General features: G+C 39.4%; 1 protein-coding gene across 1 annotated transcript in view; it reads right to left on the bottom strand.

The window, feature by feature from the left end:
- The window catches only part of TSPAN13 (tetraspanin 13), a 31,139-nt gene that overhangs the window by 8,471 nt on the left and 6,279 nt on the right, over positions 1-16,389 (bottom strand). The window lies entirely within an intron of this gene.

Consider the following 16,389-nt stretch of genomic DNA (forward strand, 5'->3'; position numbering starts at 1 on the left):
CCATTGTCTGGTCGATCTCTGTTCCTGGAACATGGTTCTCTCGTTCCCTTCATCACACATTGTGTTTCCAAGCCTGACTCTCCAGAAGACTGACAGCAACTTGAGAGCAAGGACCCACATCTTTTCACCTGGCTATATAGCCCCAGAATCTAGCACAAGACCAGGTCCCTGGGGAATACTCAAAAACTGCTCATAGAATTGCTGCTGAAATTAATTGCTTTAAATGTCATCATCTATTTTATTAAAAATCATATATAGACAGATCATTAAAACTCTTAGCAGAATAAAAAGAATGTAAGATACTTTAGCTATTTAAAGGGAACCAGTATTCTGAGCAAAAAGAAATTATTTGATATTCCAATTGTTTTATCCATGTATTTATAAAACAACACTGGCTGAAGAGCACATGCCTAGTGGTTCTGACCTGTAAAACTCAAAATGACATTACTTCTTTAAAACCCCACTTAAAAATAGTATGCCACATAAAGATGATAATTCATTTATAGAAGATGAAGCGTCCATAGATATTAGGGGAGGAATGGGGGACAGGTTGTTGAACAGGAAGGAAACAGTATCTTCACTTCAATCGTGGATCAACCATTTTCTGAAGCAATCTGACAGCATAATACCCAATTAGGAAGAATCAAAACACAAAATATCTATTTTCTAGTACCATTTAAAAGCCTGATAAACTTTGCTTAGAAATATAAACATAAATTACCACTTACTCAAATGGATCTTTTTCTGCTCAAATGTGTAAATTTTCATATGTAATATAATAGTTTATCAGGCAAATTTAACATCTACTGGTATAGTAAACCTTCTTATATATGTAGAGATACAAGCAAAACTGCTACATGAGTGTCTGTTTGTACTCTTACAGAAAATTTTTTTTTGTATTTTTTTGCCAAAGAGACAAAACTTGAAAATAAAAGGCACCATCTACAGCATAATAGAATCAAATTAGAGAGTTATATGGACTTGGTGGGCTCCACTGCAGTTGGTACACCCAGCAAGCTTTTCTTTTCAGAGGGACAAGGAGAGGCAAAAATTTTCACAAATTTTGCCACTCAGAAATTCACCTAGTCCTTCTCATTTTCCCAACTGCTCCTTATCAGCAGGCCCATTTGCCTCTGTTTCATTTTATCACACACACTAACAGTCTTCTCACAACTTCAAACAGTCTTGGACTGAGAAAAAGTCTTCTGCCCCTTCACAAGTGAGCTTATTTCTGACTCTGTGGTATTCAAATTTAACACATTTCCTTTCGGGAGCTGTACAAGACAGAAGACTGAAGGAGGTGCGAAGGAAGAAGGAGAGCGGGATGACGCGCGGCAGGAGGGCTGTGCTTAGCATCCTTGCTGCATCATGGTACCAAACACTGAAGACGGTCCACATGTGCAAGACATCAGAGCAGCTTGCTGTATTTCTGTTTCCAGAGAAACAGAACCAATAGGAGATATATCTATATCTATATCTATCTATCTACTGAGTGAAAAACCAACAGTGAAACAGACAAGAGACAGAGAGATTTTAAAGAACTGGCTCACATGATTGTCGTGACTGGCAAGTCAGAAATTTGTAGGGCTGGCCAGTAGGCTGGAAACTCAAGCAGAATTCCTTCTTCCTCAGAAAATCTTCATCTCTGTTCTTAAGCTCTTCCACTGATGGGATAAGGCCCACCCACATGATGGAAGGTAACATGATTTAAAGTCAACTGATTGTAAATGTTAGTCACATCTACAAAATACTAACATCTAGTCTAGTGCTTGACCAAACAACTGGACACCATAGCCTAGCCAAGTTCACATATAAAATTAACCATCACATTTGCCAACATCCAAGTCCTGGGTGTGATGCATATCCTAATTCAGTTAAATTCACAGGGAGAACTACACTGTATCCTTTAAGTCTTCGCGTCAAAAAGATAAGAAGCATGAACAACCTGGTATTATTAATAAAATTCTTCTAACCCCATAGTTCTTTAAGATCTTTAAAAGATTCTTTAAATCCTTTTGGGAATTATACTACAACCTTACCATATTACTGAAATTCTTAAATATGAGAATATTAAAAGTTACACATGCTTAAATGTTAAATTAAAAGTTAATTATTCATCAACAAGTACTTGATGCTGACTGTGTGTTAAACGCCAGAGACAAGACATCCCTATTAGAACAGGGCTTGGCAAACTTTCTCTGCAAAGGGCCAGTTATTTATTATCAGACTTTGCAGATTACATGGTCTCTGCGACAACTATTCAACTCTGCCACTGTACACAAAAGCAGTGACAGACAATATGTGAACAAATGAGCAGGCAGGGCTGTGTTCCAATAACACTTTATTTATACATAGCAAAATTTGAATTCATATAATTGTAATGTATCACAAAATATCATTCCTCCTTTTTTTTTAAACATTCAAAAATGTGAAACCATTCTAAGCTAGCAGGCTGTATAAAAACAGTCAATGAGATGGATCTGGCTGTGACCTATAGTCTTTGGACCCTTGCTCTAGAAGTCAGTATAGAAGAAAATGAAAAATTACAATAGGACAAATAATTGCTACACCAGAGATTTTTTATAAGGTGAGTCAGAGTACAGAACAATAATCTCACACACACACAAAAAAAAAAAATCCAGAAAAACAGAATAGGCCAGCTGACCCCTCTGTGAATATAACCTTAAGTAGTAAAAGAATAATATTTTATTTTATTTTATTTTATTTTATTTTATTTTATTTTATTTTTTTATTTCATTTTTTGGAGACAGAGTTTTGCTCTTTCACCCAGGCTGGAGTGCAATGGTGCAATTTTGGCTCAGTGCCACCTCCGGCTCCCGGATTCAAGTGATTCTCCCACCTCAGCCTCTCCAGTAGCTGAGATTACAGGCATATGCCACCATGCCCAGCTAATTTTTGCATTTTTAGTAGAGACGCGGTTTTACCATGTTGGCCAGGCTGGTCTCGAACTCCTGACCTCAGGTGATCCACCTGCCTCGGCCTCCCAAAGTGCTGGGATTATAGGCATGAGCCACCATGCCTGGCCAAGAATAAATATTATCATATATGGTAAAAGATGGAACTAAATTAAGGATCTTTAAAGGAGGTGCTTATCCTAGATTATGAGGTGGGTCCTAAATGTTGTATCCTTTTATGAGGTGGGCCCTAAATGTCATAACAGGTATCCTTAAGAAAGAGGCACAGGGAAATTAGAGAGAGAGACACACAATGTAGAAAGTTACATAAAAAAAAGAGGCAGAGACTAATGCAGCCACAAGGAATGCCAGCAGCCACCAGAAAATGAACGACGCAAGAACAGATTCTCCTTGAGGTCCCTGAGAGAGCCTGACTCTGTGGACACCTTGATTTTGGACTCCTGGTCTCCAGGTCCAGAGGGGATAAATTTCTGTTGTTTTGAGTCACCATGTTTGTGGTAATTTGCTACAGCAGTCCTAGAAAAGAAATACAGAACAACTCACCTATTTGGAGTTTGACAAATCAGGAACCTCTCACTCTTATAGAACCTGCCTGGAATCTTACCATCAGTGGAACCCTTACCATGTAGCTGGGGTAAAGTGTTCTGGTGCCCTCATCAGCATCCTCCCAGCAAAGCAAATACACTATTTGCCTCATCGTTTCGGCAAAATAAGGAAACTCTTCAATGCTCACTCAGTTGCCAACTAATAGGCTCATTAATAATGAGAATCTATTAATGTAAATGTAAAAAACAAAAGATCTCTACAACCAAAAAGAGGAAAAAGAGCACTAGTTTAATTCTCAGATTAGGCATTATGCTATTATTGAGAATGTTATCTAGAATATTCACAAGTACCTCTATTTTTTTCTTTTCCTGCAGATAGGGGGAAAAAAGAGGCTGCTTCCTTCTATATAACCCTCTGTCAAGGGCATTCCTCACCAAGCTGATTCTGCTGTGTCTTCAATATAATTTTCCATCTACCCTAATTACCACTACCAGGCAGTCCTCTAAAACCATCAAAGAGGGTTTCCTATCGCTGCTTTTCCAAATAAACACAAGTGTAGTGGCTTAAAACAACACAAATGTAGTGCCTTACAGTTCTGGAGGCCGTGTTGGTCAGGTTGTACTCCTGAAAACTGCAGAGGGAGAATCTGTTTCCTTGCTTCGTCTGGTTTTGGGGGGTTTTCTGCATTCCTTGGCATATAACCCCTTCCTCTGTCTTCAAAGCCAGCAGCATACCATGTTCAAAGCCCTCAAATATGCACATCCTTTTTTGACTCTGACCCTCCTTCCTCCCTCTTCTAAGGACCTGTGTGATTCCATAAAGCTCACCCAGATAATCCAGAATTATCTCCCCATCTCAAGATTCTTCATTTAATCACATCTTCAAAGCCCTTTTAGTTACGTAAAGTAACGTGTTTGTAGGTTTCAAGGATTAGGATATGAACGACTTTTGGAGTGTGTTAGCCCACCACAGAGGGTTATTGGAACATGGGCAACTGAGCTACCATAGAATCCTTTCAGCTACAAATATTTTAAAACACTGAAAAGATTGTAACATTTTATTTAAATATGTAACTGAGCACAGAGAAACTATGGGAAATTCCTACAGGTCAGAAATGAAAGGAGAACTGAAAGCTAGAACTGCAAGCATACAGCTGATGCTCTGGGGTCCCATGAGCAGGTGGGCAAGGAGTTCCTGCGTCAGAACAGTCCCTAACGGGAATGGATTTAGGTTTCGTAGCAGAGCTAGGAAGTGTAACTGAGACTCCTGCATAACTGGGATGTCCAGAAAGCTGTCTTTTTAGTGTCAGGGGTTAGAGAAAAACCACAACAATCTATCCAGAAAGACAGTAAAGACTTGTCAGTCTCTTCAAAAAGTCTGCAAGAAAGAGAAACATGAGCCTATCAAACAAGAGCCTACCATGCCCATGCTTGCAGTCTAAGAGTGCACTGCCTCAGTCATGCAGGAATCCTCAAGACAAACATTTCAAATAAAAGCTGATGGCACTTGGTGGAGAAAAGTTTATAAAAGCATATCCAAAATTTGCTCAGGATGGACCCTTCCAAATCCCAGCCCTTATAGGATTTCCAAAGAAAAAAATAAAAACATTGTGCCAATCAATAAATCACAAAATGACTAAGAAAAAAATTTACCATGAGAGAGATATGACAAATATAACAAAAGAAGGATAAAAGCTCCCAGGAACTTGAGATGACAGAACTAACTGAAGGAGACTAAAACAAAACATTTTAAACTGACTAAAAAGATCAAAGGGGGCTGGGCGTGGTGGCTCATACCTGTAATCCCAATACTTTGGGAGGCCAAAGCTGGCAGATCACTTGAGGTCAGTTGTTCAAGACCAGTCTGGTTAACACGGTGAAACTCTGTCTGTACCAAAATATTTTTAAAAAACAGCCGGGTGTGATGGTGGGCGCCTGTAATCCCAGCTACTTGGGAGGCTGAAGCAGGAGAATCGCTTGAAACCGAGAGGCAGAGGTGCAGTGAGCAGAGATCGTGCCACTGCACTCCAGCCTGGATGACAGAGTGAGACTCCGTTTCAAAAATAATAATAAAAAAAAATTAAAAAATATTAAAAAGAAAAAATAAAAAGATAAAGGGGGAATAAAAACTATTAAAAAAATGATACTTTTACAAATGCAAACTTAAAAAAGAGCCACATAAAACAAACCCAATGGTAGGAGAAAGAAGAGAAACTTACAATAGAAAGAATACATAAAGCTTCATTAAAGGAGAAAAAAGTAACAGCCCGTGGCAAAATTATTTAACAGAAAGATTAATAATAAATCCTTCCAAATTTTTAAACTGATAAATACCTATCAAAAATCCAAAGCAAAAATCACACTCAGTGACAAAAGACAGGAAAGATTACTCTAGCCAATGGAAAGATAAAAATAAATCGTAAACATTTTCTCCAAAATTCAGGATGTGGGCTTTCACCACGTCTATTCAGCACTACAGTGGGGTTTTAGACAACTAAGTGTAAATACAGAAGAACAATGGGAGGAGAGAAACACAGCTTTCATTATTCACAAATTATTAGGTGTATCTACAAAGAAAATCCAAAAAATAAAAAAAAAATTAAAATTGGTAAGAACCAGCAAAGTTGCTAGAAACAGAATCAATACACAAAAATCAACAACATGCCGATGCACCAAAAAATTTTTTTTCATGTACTTTTTAGTCTATAATTTGTAATATGCCCCCAAAATATAAGGTATATATGAAGAAATCCAACAAAAGTAGTCCAAGATCTTCATGAAGAAAATTGTGAAATGTATTTGAAGCACATGAAAAAAAGACCTAAAATAAACAGAGATAAAGATTAAGGACAAAAGCTTGTATCTGCTGCACGTTTTCTCAGCCCAGCTGCACTGTCACCAGAACCATGAAGAAGAAATGCTCCTGGGTAGCAAATCAGTCCTGTCAGTGATTCAGTCTAACTGTCCCGAATGCCACCCTTGTTGTTTTCACCCATGTCTGTAAAACTTGAGCCTGACTCTACAAATTTTGGATATATTTCCTTTTTTTTTTAAGTAAAATTAAATACATAAAATTTTAAAACTAAGTAAGTTAAAAACCATCTAAAAATGTCAGAACTTATTATAATGACCGGACATGGTGGCTCATGCTTGTAATCCTAGCACTTTGGGAGGCCAAAGCGGGCAGATGACTTGAGGTCAGGAGTTCGAGACTAGCCTGGCCAACATAGTGAAACCCCGTCTCTACTAAAAATACAAAAATTAGCCAGAAATAGCTTGAACCTGGGGGGCAGAGTTTGCACTCGTGCCACTGCACTCCACCCTGGGTGACAGAGCAAGACTCTGTCTCAAAAAAAATAAAAATAAAATAAGAGATATGACAAATACCTCATTTTAATGGTTCAGTCATTAAAGCAGGTAACTGATACAGATCTAAATAAGCCAGCAGCGTAGTCTTTGAGACAGGCAAAATTCTAAGACAGTAGAGAAAGAGTAGGCTTTAATAAAAAGCCTTGTGACAATCACCTTCTCATTTTGAAAACTGATATTATTTATCCCTACCTCAAACCATAAACTCTGGGCTTAAAAGCACAACTTAAAAGTATAGAAATAATTTTAATGACTTTGTGGGTAAGGAAAAATGTCTTTGAAACAAGTTTCAAAAAATGCACATATAACACTGACATGGCATTTACTCTGTTTAAGAAAATATTATAAGGATTTTACATTTATTAACTAATTTAATCTTCACAAAATTCCTAAGAGGTAGGTACTACTGCTTCCATTTTCCAGATGGGAAAAGCTGTGCAGAGTGAGATCTTAAGTAACTTGTTCACGGTTAGACAGCAAGGAAGGGACAGAGCTGGGATATGAACCCAGGCTACCTGGCTGTAGATCTGTGTTTTTGCCTACCATACCATCCTACCTGTTACAAATTTAAACTTCTGTACTGTACAGTGAAAAATACAAGACAAATGTGGGAGAAGCCTAGGACTAGGAGAATATATTTCCAGCACACATGAATATTTAAAAATGCCTACAAGGCCAGGCACGGTGGCTCAGGCCTGTAATTCCAGCACTTTGGAAGGCCAAGGCAGGTAGATCACCTGAGGTCAGGAGTTCAAGACCAGCCTGGCTAACATGGTGAAACCCTGTTTCTACTAAAAATACAAAAAATTAGCTGGGTGTGGTGGCACCCACCTGTAATCCTAAGTACTTGGGAGGCTGAGGCAGGAGAATTACTCGAACCCAGGGGGAGGAAGTTGCAGTGGGCCAAGATGGCACCACTGCACTCCAGCTTGGGCAACAAGAGCGAAACTCCATCTCAAAAATAAAAATAAAAATAAAATAAAAATGCCTACAAATGAACTTAAGACAAAAAGCAAACTGAAAAGTGGTCAAAGACAGTAAGAGGCAATTCACTGAAGAAGAATTTGAAAGGTCAACCAACACATGAAAAATGTTAAATCGCATCAAAATCAGGGAAACAAAAATTAAAACAAGGAAATACCATCTCACATGCACTAGACTGGCAAAAATTAAGCCTGATGACACCAAGAATGTAAAGAACCTAGAACTCGTGTATAAGTAGAAATATAAATTGTTGTAGCCACTTTATGTAACAAATTAACAACACCTAGGAAAATTAAAGATATGTATCCTTTACTACCCCAGCAATTCTGTTTCTAGGTTAATCCCCAAGAGGCCACCTATGTCCCCAACTAGACATATACCAGGATTCTGCCACAGCCTTGCTTGTTACAGTAAAAAATTAAAAACATTTGCAAACATCAAGACTAGGGAATTCACAGACTCTAGTGTGATCACACAATAGAATACAAATGATTTTTATCTATTTCTATTAAATTGACAAATTACAAAAATGTAAAGAAAATCCAAGAAGTTGCATAAATACTGATAAAACATATCATTTATATAAATTTTCAAACACAAAAAAACAATACTATATGTTATTTGTAGATGATTAATGTATGTAATATATGACACTGTCATGCATATTCATGCAAATGACAGATCTTGATTTCAGCACAGTGACTACCTTTGAGAGGGGAAAATGGGAAAGGGACTGGAGAGTGGGCCTTTAGTTATAGAGCAACATTTATCTTCTTAAAAGACAGATTAGCTGGGTTCAGTGGTGTGCCTATAGTCTCAACAGTAGCGGGGACTCGGGAGGCTGAGGCAGATCGCTTGAGCCCAGGAGTCCTGAGCTGTAGAGCGTTGTGACTGCACCTGGGAATAGCCACTGCACTCCAGCCTGGGCAACACAGAGAACCCTCATCTCAAAAGAGAGAGAAAAAAAAACCACTGGCATATGTGAAATTTATAAAGCCAGTGAGTTCAGAGGGGTCTACCGCATTATTTCCTGCACACATGAAATTTCCTAATTAAAACTAGCCTTGAAAAATGTAACAACCCCCTTCTTACTAAGTTACCAATTCTAAATTCTTCTGCTTTGCTTTCCTCTGTAAATTAGTTCAACTTTTCCTCATCCAGCCTTAGCTCCCACGATCTCCCAAACCCAGCTACTTAAATCTAGACATTCTCACTTCTCTCTCAAATATTTCACATCGATTCCCATCTATGTATATTCAAGTGCAGTCCACATTCCCTCCTATAATTTGTTTCTATTTAGGAAAGAGGAGGCTTGGGAATGAAGGTGGTATACAACTGAAGGCAACAGGCAGTAAGTTGCCGATTCTCCACATGTTTATAACAGAAGGCAATGCTCTAGGTTCATCCCACTCAGATGGTCTCAAATGTGAACCAAGACACTGCCCTGCCCCATTTTCATGCCCAACTCCTAGGTGCACATACGCACACACATGCACATGCAAATACACATTCTCATTTGTAAGGGCCATTCCTAAAGGTGAAAGAAAACATAGATTCAACTGTCCAATCCAAAACAAATTTTGCACTTATTACAGTAACAGTGAAACTGTACATCATAAACTTGTTTGTGCTAACCAATTTTTTAATAAACAACCAAAAGTATGTTGGATTTGTTCATTTAAAAAGTAAAAAATAATGTCTTTTCTTGTGTATGACTGGTGTTTCTAACACATTATTTTTAAAATCCCCCAAATACCCAAGTTAACTTTTAAAATTATAACACCTAAAGATTTATAATATGCCTCTAATAAGATCTGATTATCAGCGTATCTTTAACTTTACTAAAAAGGAGACTTTTAAAGATAATAATAAAACAATTTATTTCTCAGTAGTGATAATTATTTGTTATGGTTGGTTCGTAAGTGTGAAGAGAGTAAGACTATATGAGGTCTTCCAAACTAGTGATCTAAAAATTGATTCAAATAGTTAACTCTAACTGCATAATTAAAAAGCCTAGGTTTGTCACTAGAACTTGCTAGACAAAGGGACTCCAAAGAATCTTTTGTTCCATTATAATAACAGTTTTCTTATGAAATCAACTGTAATAGAAAGTAAATGTACACCTATGACAAACAGTTTCCTTCCCTTTGGGAGACAGAATGCTGATAAAAAAGGAATTATGCAGCATCTGTTAATTCATTGCTAGTAATGTTTTTATAAGCAAGGAAGCACCAACCTTTCCCGTTTTCTCTTTAAGACAAAGAAAGATGAATCATATTAAAAGAGTTTTAAAAAGAGAACTAAAGGAGCTGTAATGGAAAAGGTACACCAAAGCAAGATCATAAAATTGGTCATAAAAAGTGTCTAAAACTAGCATTTCTTCCTCAAGTAAACCCCAAGAGAAAGTGGCAATGGCAAAACTGCAAGTGTACAGGTGAACAGAGTCTAATGAAGGTGAATAAACAGGAAGGTGCTACAGCAAGGAACACAGACATTCTCAGCCAGGCCAGGCGCAGTGGCTCATGCCTGTAACCCTAGTACTTTGGGATGTCGGGAAAGAAGGACTGCTTGGGCCGGGCGCGGTGGCTCACGCCTGTAATCCCAGCACTTTGGGAGGCCGAGACGGGCGGATCACGAGGTCAGGAGATCGAGACCATCCTGGCTAACACAGTGAAACCCCGTCTCTACTAAAAAATACAAAAAACTAGCCGGGTGAGGTGGCGGGCGCCTGTAGTCCCAGCTACTTGGGAGGCTGAGGCAGGAGAATGGCGTGAACCCGGGAGGCGGAGCTTGCAGTGAGCCGAGATTGCGCCACTGCACTCCAGCCTGGGCGGCAGAGCGAGACTCCGTCTCAAAAAAAAAAAAAAAAAAAAAAAAAAGAAGGACTGCTTGAACCCAGGTAGTTTGAAACCAACCTAGGAAACATGGCGAGACCTTGTCTCTACCAAAAGAATAAAAACATTAGCCAGGTGCAGTGGCAACCAACTGTGGTCCCAGCTACTTGGGAGACTGACTCAGGATAGCTTCAGCCCAGAAGGTCAAGGTTGCAGGGAGCTGTGCTCATGCCACTGCACTCCAGCCTGGGCAACAGAGCAAGACCCTGTCTCAAAAAGAAAGAAATTTTTAGCCAGGGCTCACAGCACAAACACAGAACACCACAGCACAGGTGGGGCGTAGTGGTTCACATCTATAATCCTAGCACTTTGGGAGGCTGAGGCAGGATCACTTGAGCTCAGGAGTTTGGAGACCAGCCTAAGCAACACAGCAAGACCTTGTCTCAAAACAAAAACAAAAAAAGAGAGAGAGAGGACACCACGGCACTGAAGTACCTGGCTAGAGATCCTAATCTGTTCCTTTCATTTTATAGGTGAGGAGTAATGTGACTTTTTTTCTCCCTATAGAACTGCATCATAGTGCCTAGGAATATATTTAAGAAATTTTTTACACTGAGATGTAATATTAAAGATACTATTATAATGCATAAGAAATTGTAGTTCCTGCTTTATAGGCATATCAACAGGTATTTGAATAGTATTTCTTTAATTTACTTCCTATGAGATTTAGTCACACGGTGATGTGTTAAGGACCAGTAATGCCCTCCACTCATTTGACCTTTCCATTAGTTAACTACAAAATGTTAAGCTTATTCCCATTTTGGGCTTTTTTACTTTTATCTGATTCAGAAATTTTGTCACATACACGTACATTCACATACAAGCAGAAGAGCACACTGTGTGTTGTCTAGAATAGAAGAACAAGAAATTCTGCTTGGAATTAAGAAACTTAATATATTTGAGATCACTCTAGCAAACAGCATTGTTTTAACATAAAGCAACAAGTGTTTATGTATCTTTCGGATTGATATATACAAAAATGGTATTAAAGAACAAAGAGAACCAGTAGCGGTGACTCACACCTTTAATCCCAGCACTTTGGGAGGCCGAGGCGGGCAGATCACGAGGTCAGTAGTTCAAAACCAGCCTGGCCAGCATGGTGAAACCCTGTCTCTACTAAAAATACAAAAAGAAAAAAAAAATTAGCCGGGCATGGTGGCGCGTGCCTGTAATCCCAGCTACTCAGGAGGCTGAGACAGGAAAATCGCTTGAACCTGGTAGGCAGAGATTGCAGTGAGCTGAGATCGCGCCACTATATTCCAGCCTGGCAACAGAACGAGACTCTGCCTCAAAAAAATAAATAAATAAAAATAAAGAACAAAGAAAGATATATGCATAATGTTCTTTATAATCCAGTATTTGCAGTTGTTGAAATATTAAACCACTATACTAAGCCTTGCAGATGATGAAGAAATTGCTAGGATACGCTAGAATTAAGAATAGAAGAACTGGGAAAGTTGCTGCCCAGAATAAGAATGACCTCTGTCCTAGACATGTGTTGTTTTTGCAACCTAACACATATATTTCCAGTACAACCCTTAATGACTGGCCCCTTTGACCATCATCAGCAGCAGACACACAAAATTCTGGCCTACCAATCATGGTTGCCCATCCTTCTATTGACAGTGATTGATCCAAGGGATGGGCCCATAAGCCAACAGGGTCAATAAGTGTGTCCTGTAAGATCAGTAAAGGAATATTGAAAGGAAAAAACAATAGGTTCGTCTGACCTAGCAAGCTATAAGGACAACATTGATTCTGCCAGTGGCCATCATGTACAGGGAAAGATCTAGCCCCCAAAAGAAACCAAGCAGAGGCAAGCTAAGCTGAAAAGCAGATGAAAGGGGCGAGCGACTTCTGAGTCCCTTGATCCCGCAAAAGCTTATGACCCAACTATTGGATGTCCCAGTTATATGAGCCAATATGATTGTTTCAAGAACATCGATAACCCATGAAGTAACCTGATTAACATAAGCTTCACCTTGTGTTTATCACAATTTTTTAATACCTGCAAATTTGCACTGACCCTACTTACCTTCACCATTGAGACCACCTTCCTTACCAACCCCAAATCTAAATTCTCACCTTGTCAATAAGTTTTTAAAACCATGAGCACTCCCTTTTAGCTGAAAAGACATCCCTAAAGCTTCTTACTCTGCCATCAAAAGAAGAATGGAATCAATGAGCCAGAGGAATGTCCCATCTTTTTTCTACAAACACCCTCCTTGGCGTTACTAAATTTAACACCAATGTAAGTTTTACCACTGAGCAGGTCCATGGTTGCCTGTAGACTAGGAGGGGGGTTTAGGGGTGGGAAAAAGGGATTTCAAAGAAGGATGAGGAGATTTTCAGGGGTCTTGAATGTGGTCATGGGTTCACAGGTGTACACATATGCCAAAACTTATCAAATGCTACACTTTAAGTATATTCACCTTACTGTGTCAATAATATTTCAATAGATCTGTCTCCCCCAAAAGACAAAGCTTTACAAGGAAAGACATTTTAGACCATCTTCTGCCTGGCATGGAACAATTCATGGTACCTAGAGTTTTGTATGTAATTTGGCGGCATGCCAAGGACAGTTGGGCAGGAAAGTTGACGGAGACTGGGCCCATGACAATATGCTTGAATTGTGCACATGCCCTGGGTTACCTGGGTCTTGACTTCTTTTTCCATGAAAATAATAAACCTTACCATTTTAAGCAGTGATAGCTGGGTTTCTATTACTTTGGGCTAAACTCTATTCCTAACATTGTGGTCTTTGTTTTAAAGCCAGTCAGATCAAGTCACTTCTACGCTGGCTGTCCTTTCTTTCTGATCTCGAGATAAAGTCCACACTCCAAGGCTGACAAATCCCAAGATGTGAAGGGCCTGGATTATTGCCCGAGGTTATTCATTAGCCACCATTCCTCCTCCCAGCCATCCTTGGAATTCTTCTGATGGGCCTTCTACACTTTAAGCGCCAGACAATCAAGGCCCAAGTTATCTTATATTCCTAGCACCTGGCCAAGACTGTGAAGCAGAAGAGGTGCTCAAAACATACTGTTGAATGAAAGAGCATATGATATTGCTCATTACCCTTTCAGGACAAGGAAATGCTAATTCTCCAATCTATACAATATTTGGAGGGGAAGAAAGTCAGCCTAATGATGTTCCATATTATTCTCTGTCTACGTAACCTTCAATCTTTCATCAAATATCCACCACATTTCAAAAACAAGATGAAAAGGCAGATTTTAATATTGTGAAAACAACTACCTTTTTTTTGAGTATCAAAATTCTTCCAAGGTAAGTGAATTGCTTTGAGGATGAAAGAATTTAAAACATTTGAAAAAGCCAGATTAGATGTTGTAAATTATTCAAAAATGTTTTGTTAGCACTAAAGCAAGAGAGAAGTTATGACGGTAGTGGAAGGCAAGCAAATTTAAAACAGCAGTAAGATACAGAAGGACTCTACCAACAAAACGTAATATGGCATCCATAGACATGTAAAGAAAACAAAGGTAGCCAGGTTCAATGGCTCACATCTGTAATCTCAGTACTTTGGGAAGTCAATGCAAGAGGATTGCTTGAGGTCAGGAGTTCAAGACCAGCCTGGGCAACATAGCAAGACCTGTCTCTACAAAAAAAATTTTTTTAATTAGCTGGGTAGGGGAGAGTATACCTGTAGTTCTAGCTACTCAGAAGGAGAGAAGGTGAGAGAATTGCTTGAGCCAGGGGTTCAAGGCTGCAGTAAGCTATCATCACACACTGCACTCCAGCCTTGGTGACAGAGAGACCCTGCCCCTAAAAAAAGAAAACAAAGCCCCAAACTATCTTCCTCAATATGCCTCAACACTCACAATGAGGAATTATGTGTGAATACTGAACTCTCTTTTGAACTTCTGCTTAATGTGGAAAACTAAAGAGCAATTCAGAAAAGATCAAGCATGTGTTTCTACGATGCCAAACATCTGATGGAAATGTGAAAACTCTATAAATAATCTAGATTTTGCTAAATAGCCAGACATTGAGTGTTGAAGCCAAAACCTCAGTTCTTTGATTGCTTTAGGATCATTCTTCAAATGACACAGAAAGCCTGAAGTGCTCTTGCAAATATTTTTCTTCATTATGGTTCTCTATGATGCCATTGCTTTTATACTTACTAAACAAAAAATACAAAGTATATGGAAATTATATAAAGGTGACTGAAAGTAAGGGACCTCCACTTGTCACTTTCCAACTAATTGAGGTGACTTCCACAGCTGCCAACAAAGTTCCAACCCCACCCTACCACTTCCTTCTTTGGAGCATTTCTGGAAGTCAAGAAATGAAGTATGGGTAGAAGAACCCTGTACTGATTCCTGCATTCAATTAACTAAATGCCAACCACATGCCAGGGCTGTGGCGGGCAGGCAGGAAAGCCAGAATGACTGGGAGATGGCCTTTATTGTTCAGAGGATTATAAGAAAAATAAAACGGTAATTGCTCTTTTCAATGCCTTCTTCACTGACAAATTCAGGAACCAACTCTTGGTCCCCATCTCCTTGAAAGGGTTTGCACTTGACTTCTGAGACACCAACCTCTCTGCAATTTTCCTCCTACCTGACTGGCCAGTCCTTTTCAGGCTCCCTTGCTGAATGTTCCCCATCTCCTGCATCTCTTGATGTATGAATGGCACTGCTTCAATCCATGGACCACTGCCCTTCTCTATCTACTCTCACTAACTTGTTGATTTCATCCAATCCCAACTCTTTAAATGGCTCCCTGAACTTAAATCTCCAGAAAGTCCTCTCCCCTGAATGACAGTGTGGTTACTATAAGTGCTACCTGACATTTCCACTTGGGTTTCTTTGGCATCACATCTAATACTGAATCCTCTAATTCATCCCAAAGCCTGCTCTACCTACCATCTTCTCCATCCTAGTTAATGGCAAATCTATCCTGCCAGTTCCTTGAGCCACAAATCATAAGTAATCTGTGATTTGTCTCTTTCAGTAAATCAGGTCGCCCTACCTCCAAAACAGTCTCAGAATCTATTTCTTTTAATTTTGTTGCCACCATACTAATCCAAGCCTCCATCATCTCATGCACAAATTGTAGCAATAGCCTTGTAACTAGTCTCAATGCTCCCACCTGCGCCATCTATAATCTATTCTTAACTCAAGAGTCATATAGCCTTTTATATAAAAATCAGACTATATCAGCCCTCAAACCTAAACACACCATTGGCTCCCTATTTCACTTGGTATAAAAGCTCATGTCCCTATGGTGCTCTCCTGGGTCCACCCATTACTTCTCTGACCTCATTTCCTACACTGCACTGCCTGCTTGCTCTGTCACACTCATATTTGACTCATCTGTCCCTTGCATAAACCAGCAATACTCCTCCTGGCCAGGCACAGTTGCTCACACCTGTAATCCAAGCACTTTGGGAGGTCAAGGTGGGAGGATTGCTTGAGGCCAGGTGTTCAATGCTAGCCCAGACAACACAGACCCTGTCTCTACAAAATAGTTTTTAAAATTCACCAGGCCTGGTGGCACATGCCTGTAGTCCCAGATACTCGGTAGGTTGATGTGGGAAGATCACTTGAGACCAGGAGACAGCTCTCCGGCAGGGAGCTGAGATCATGCCACTGTGTGACTGAGCAATACCCTATCTCAAAAAAAAAAAGAAAGAAA

This window comes from Chlorocebus sabaeus, chromosome 21 (genome assembly GCF_047675955.1).
Source record: "Chlorocebus sabaeus isolate Y175 chromosome 21, mChlSab1.0.hap1, whole genome shotgun sequence".
Taxonomy (NCBI): Eukaryota; Metazoa; Chordata; class Mammalia; order Primates; family Cercopithecidae; genus Chlorocebus; species Chlorocebus sabaeus.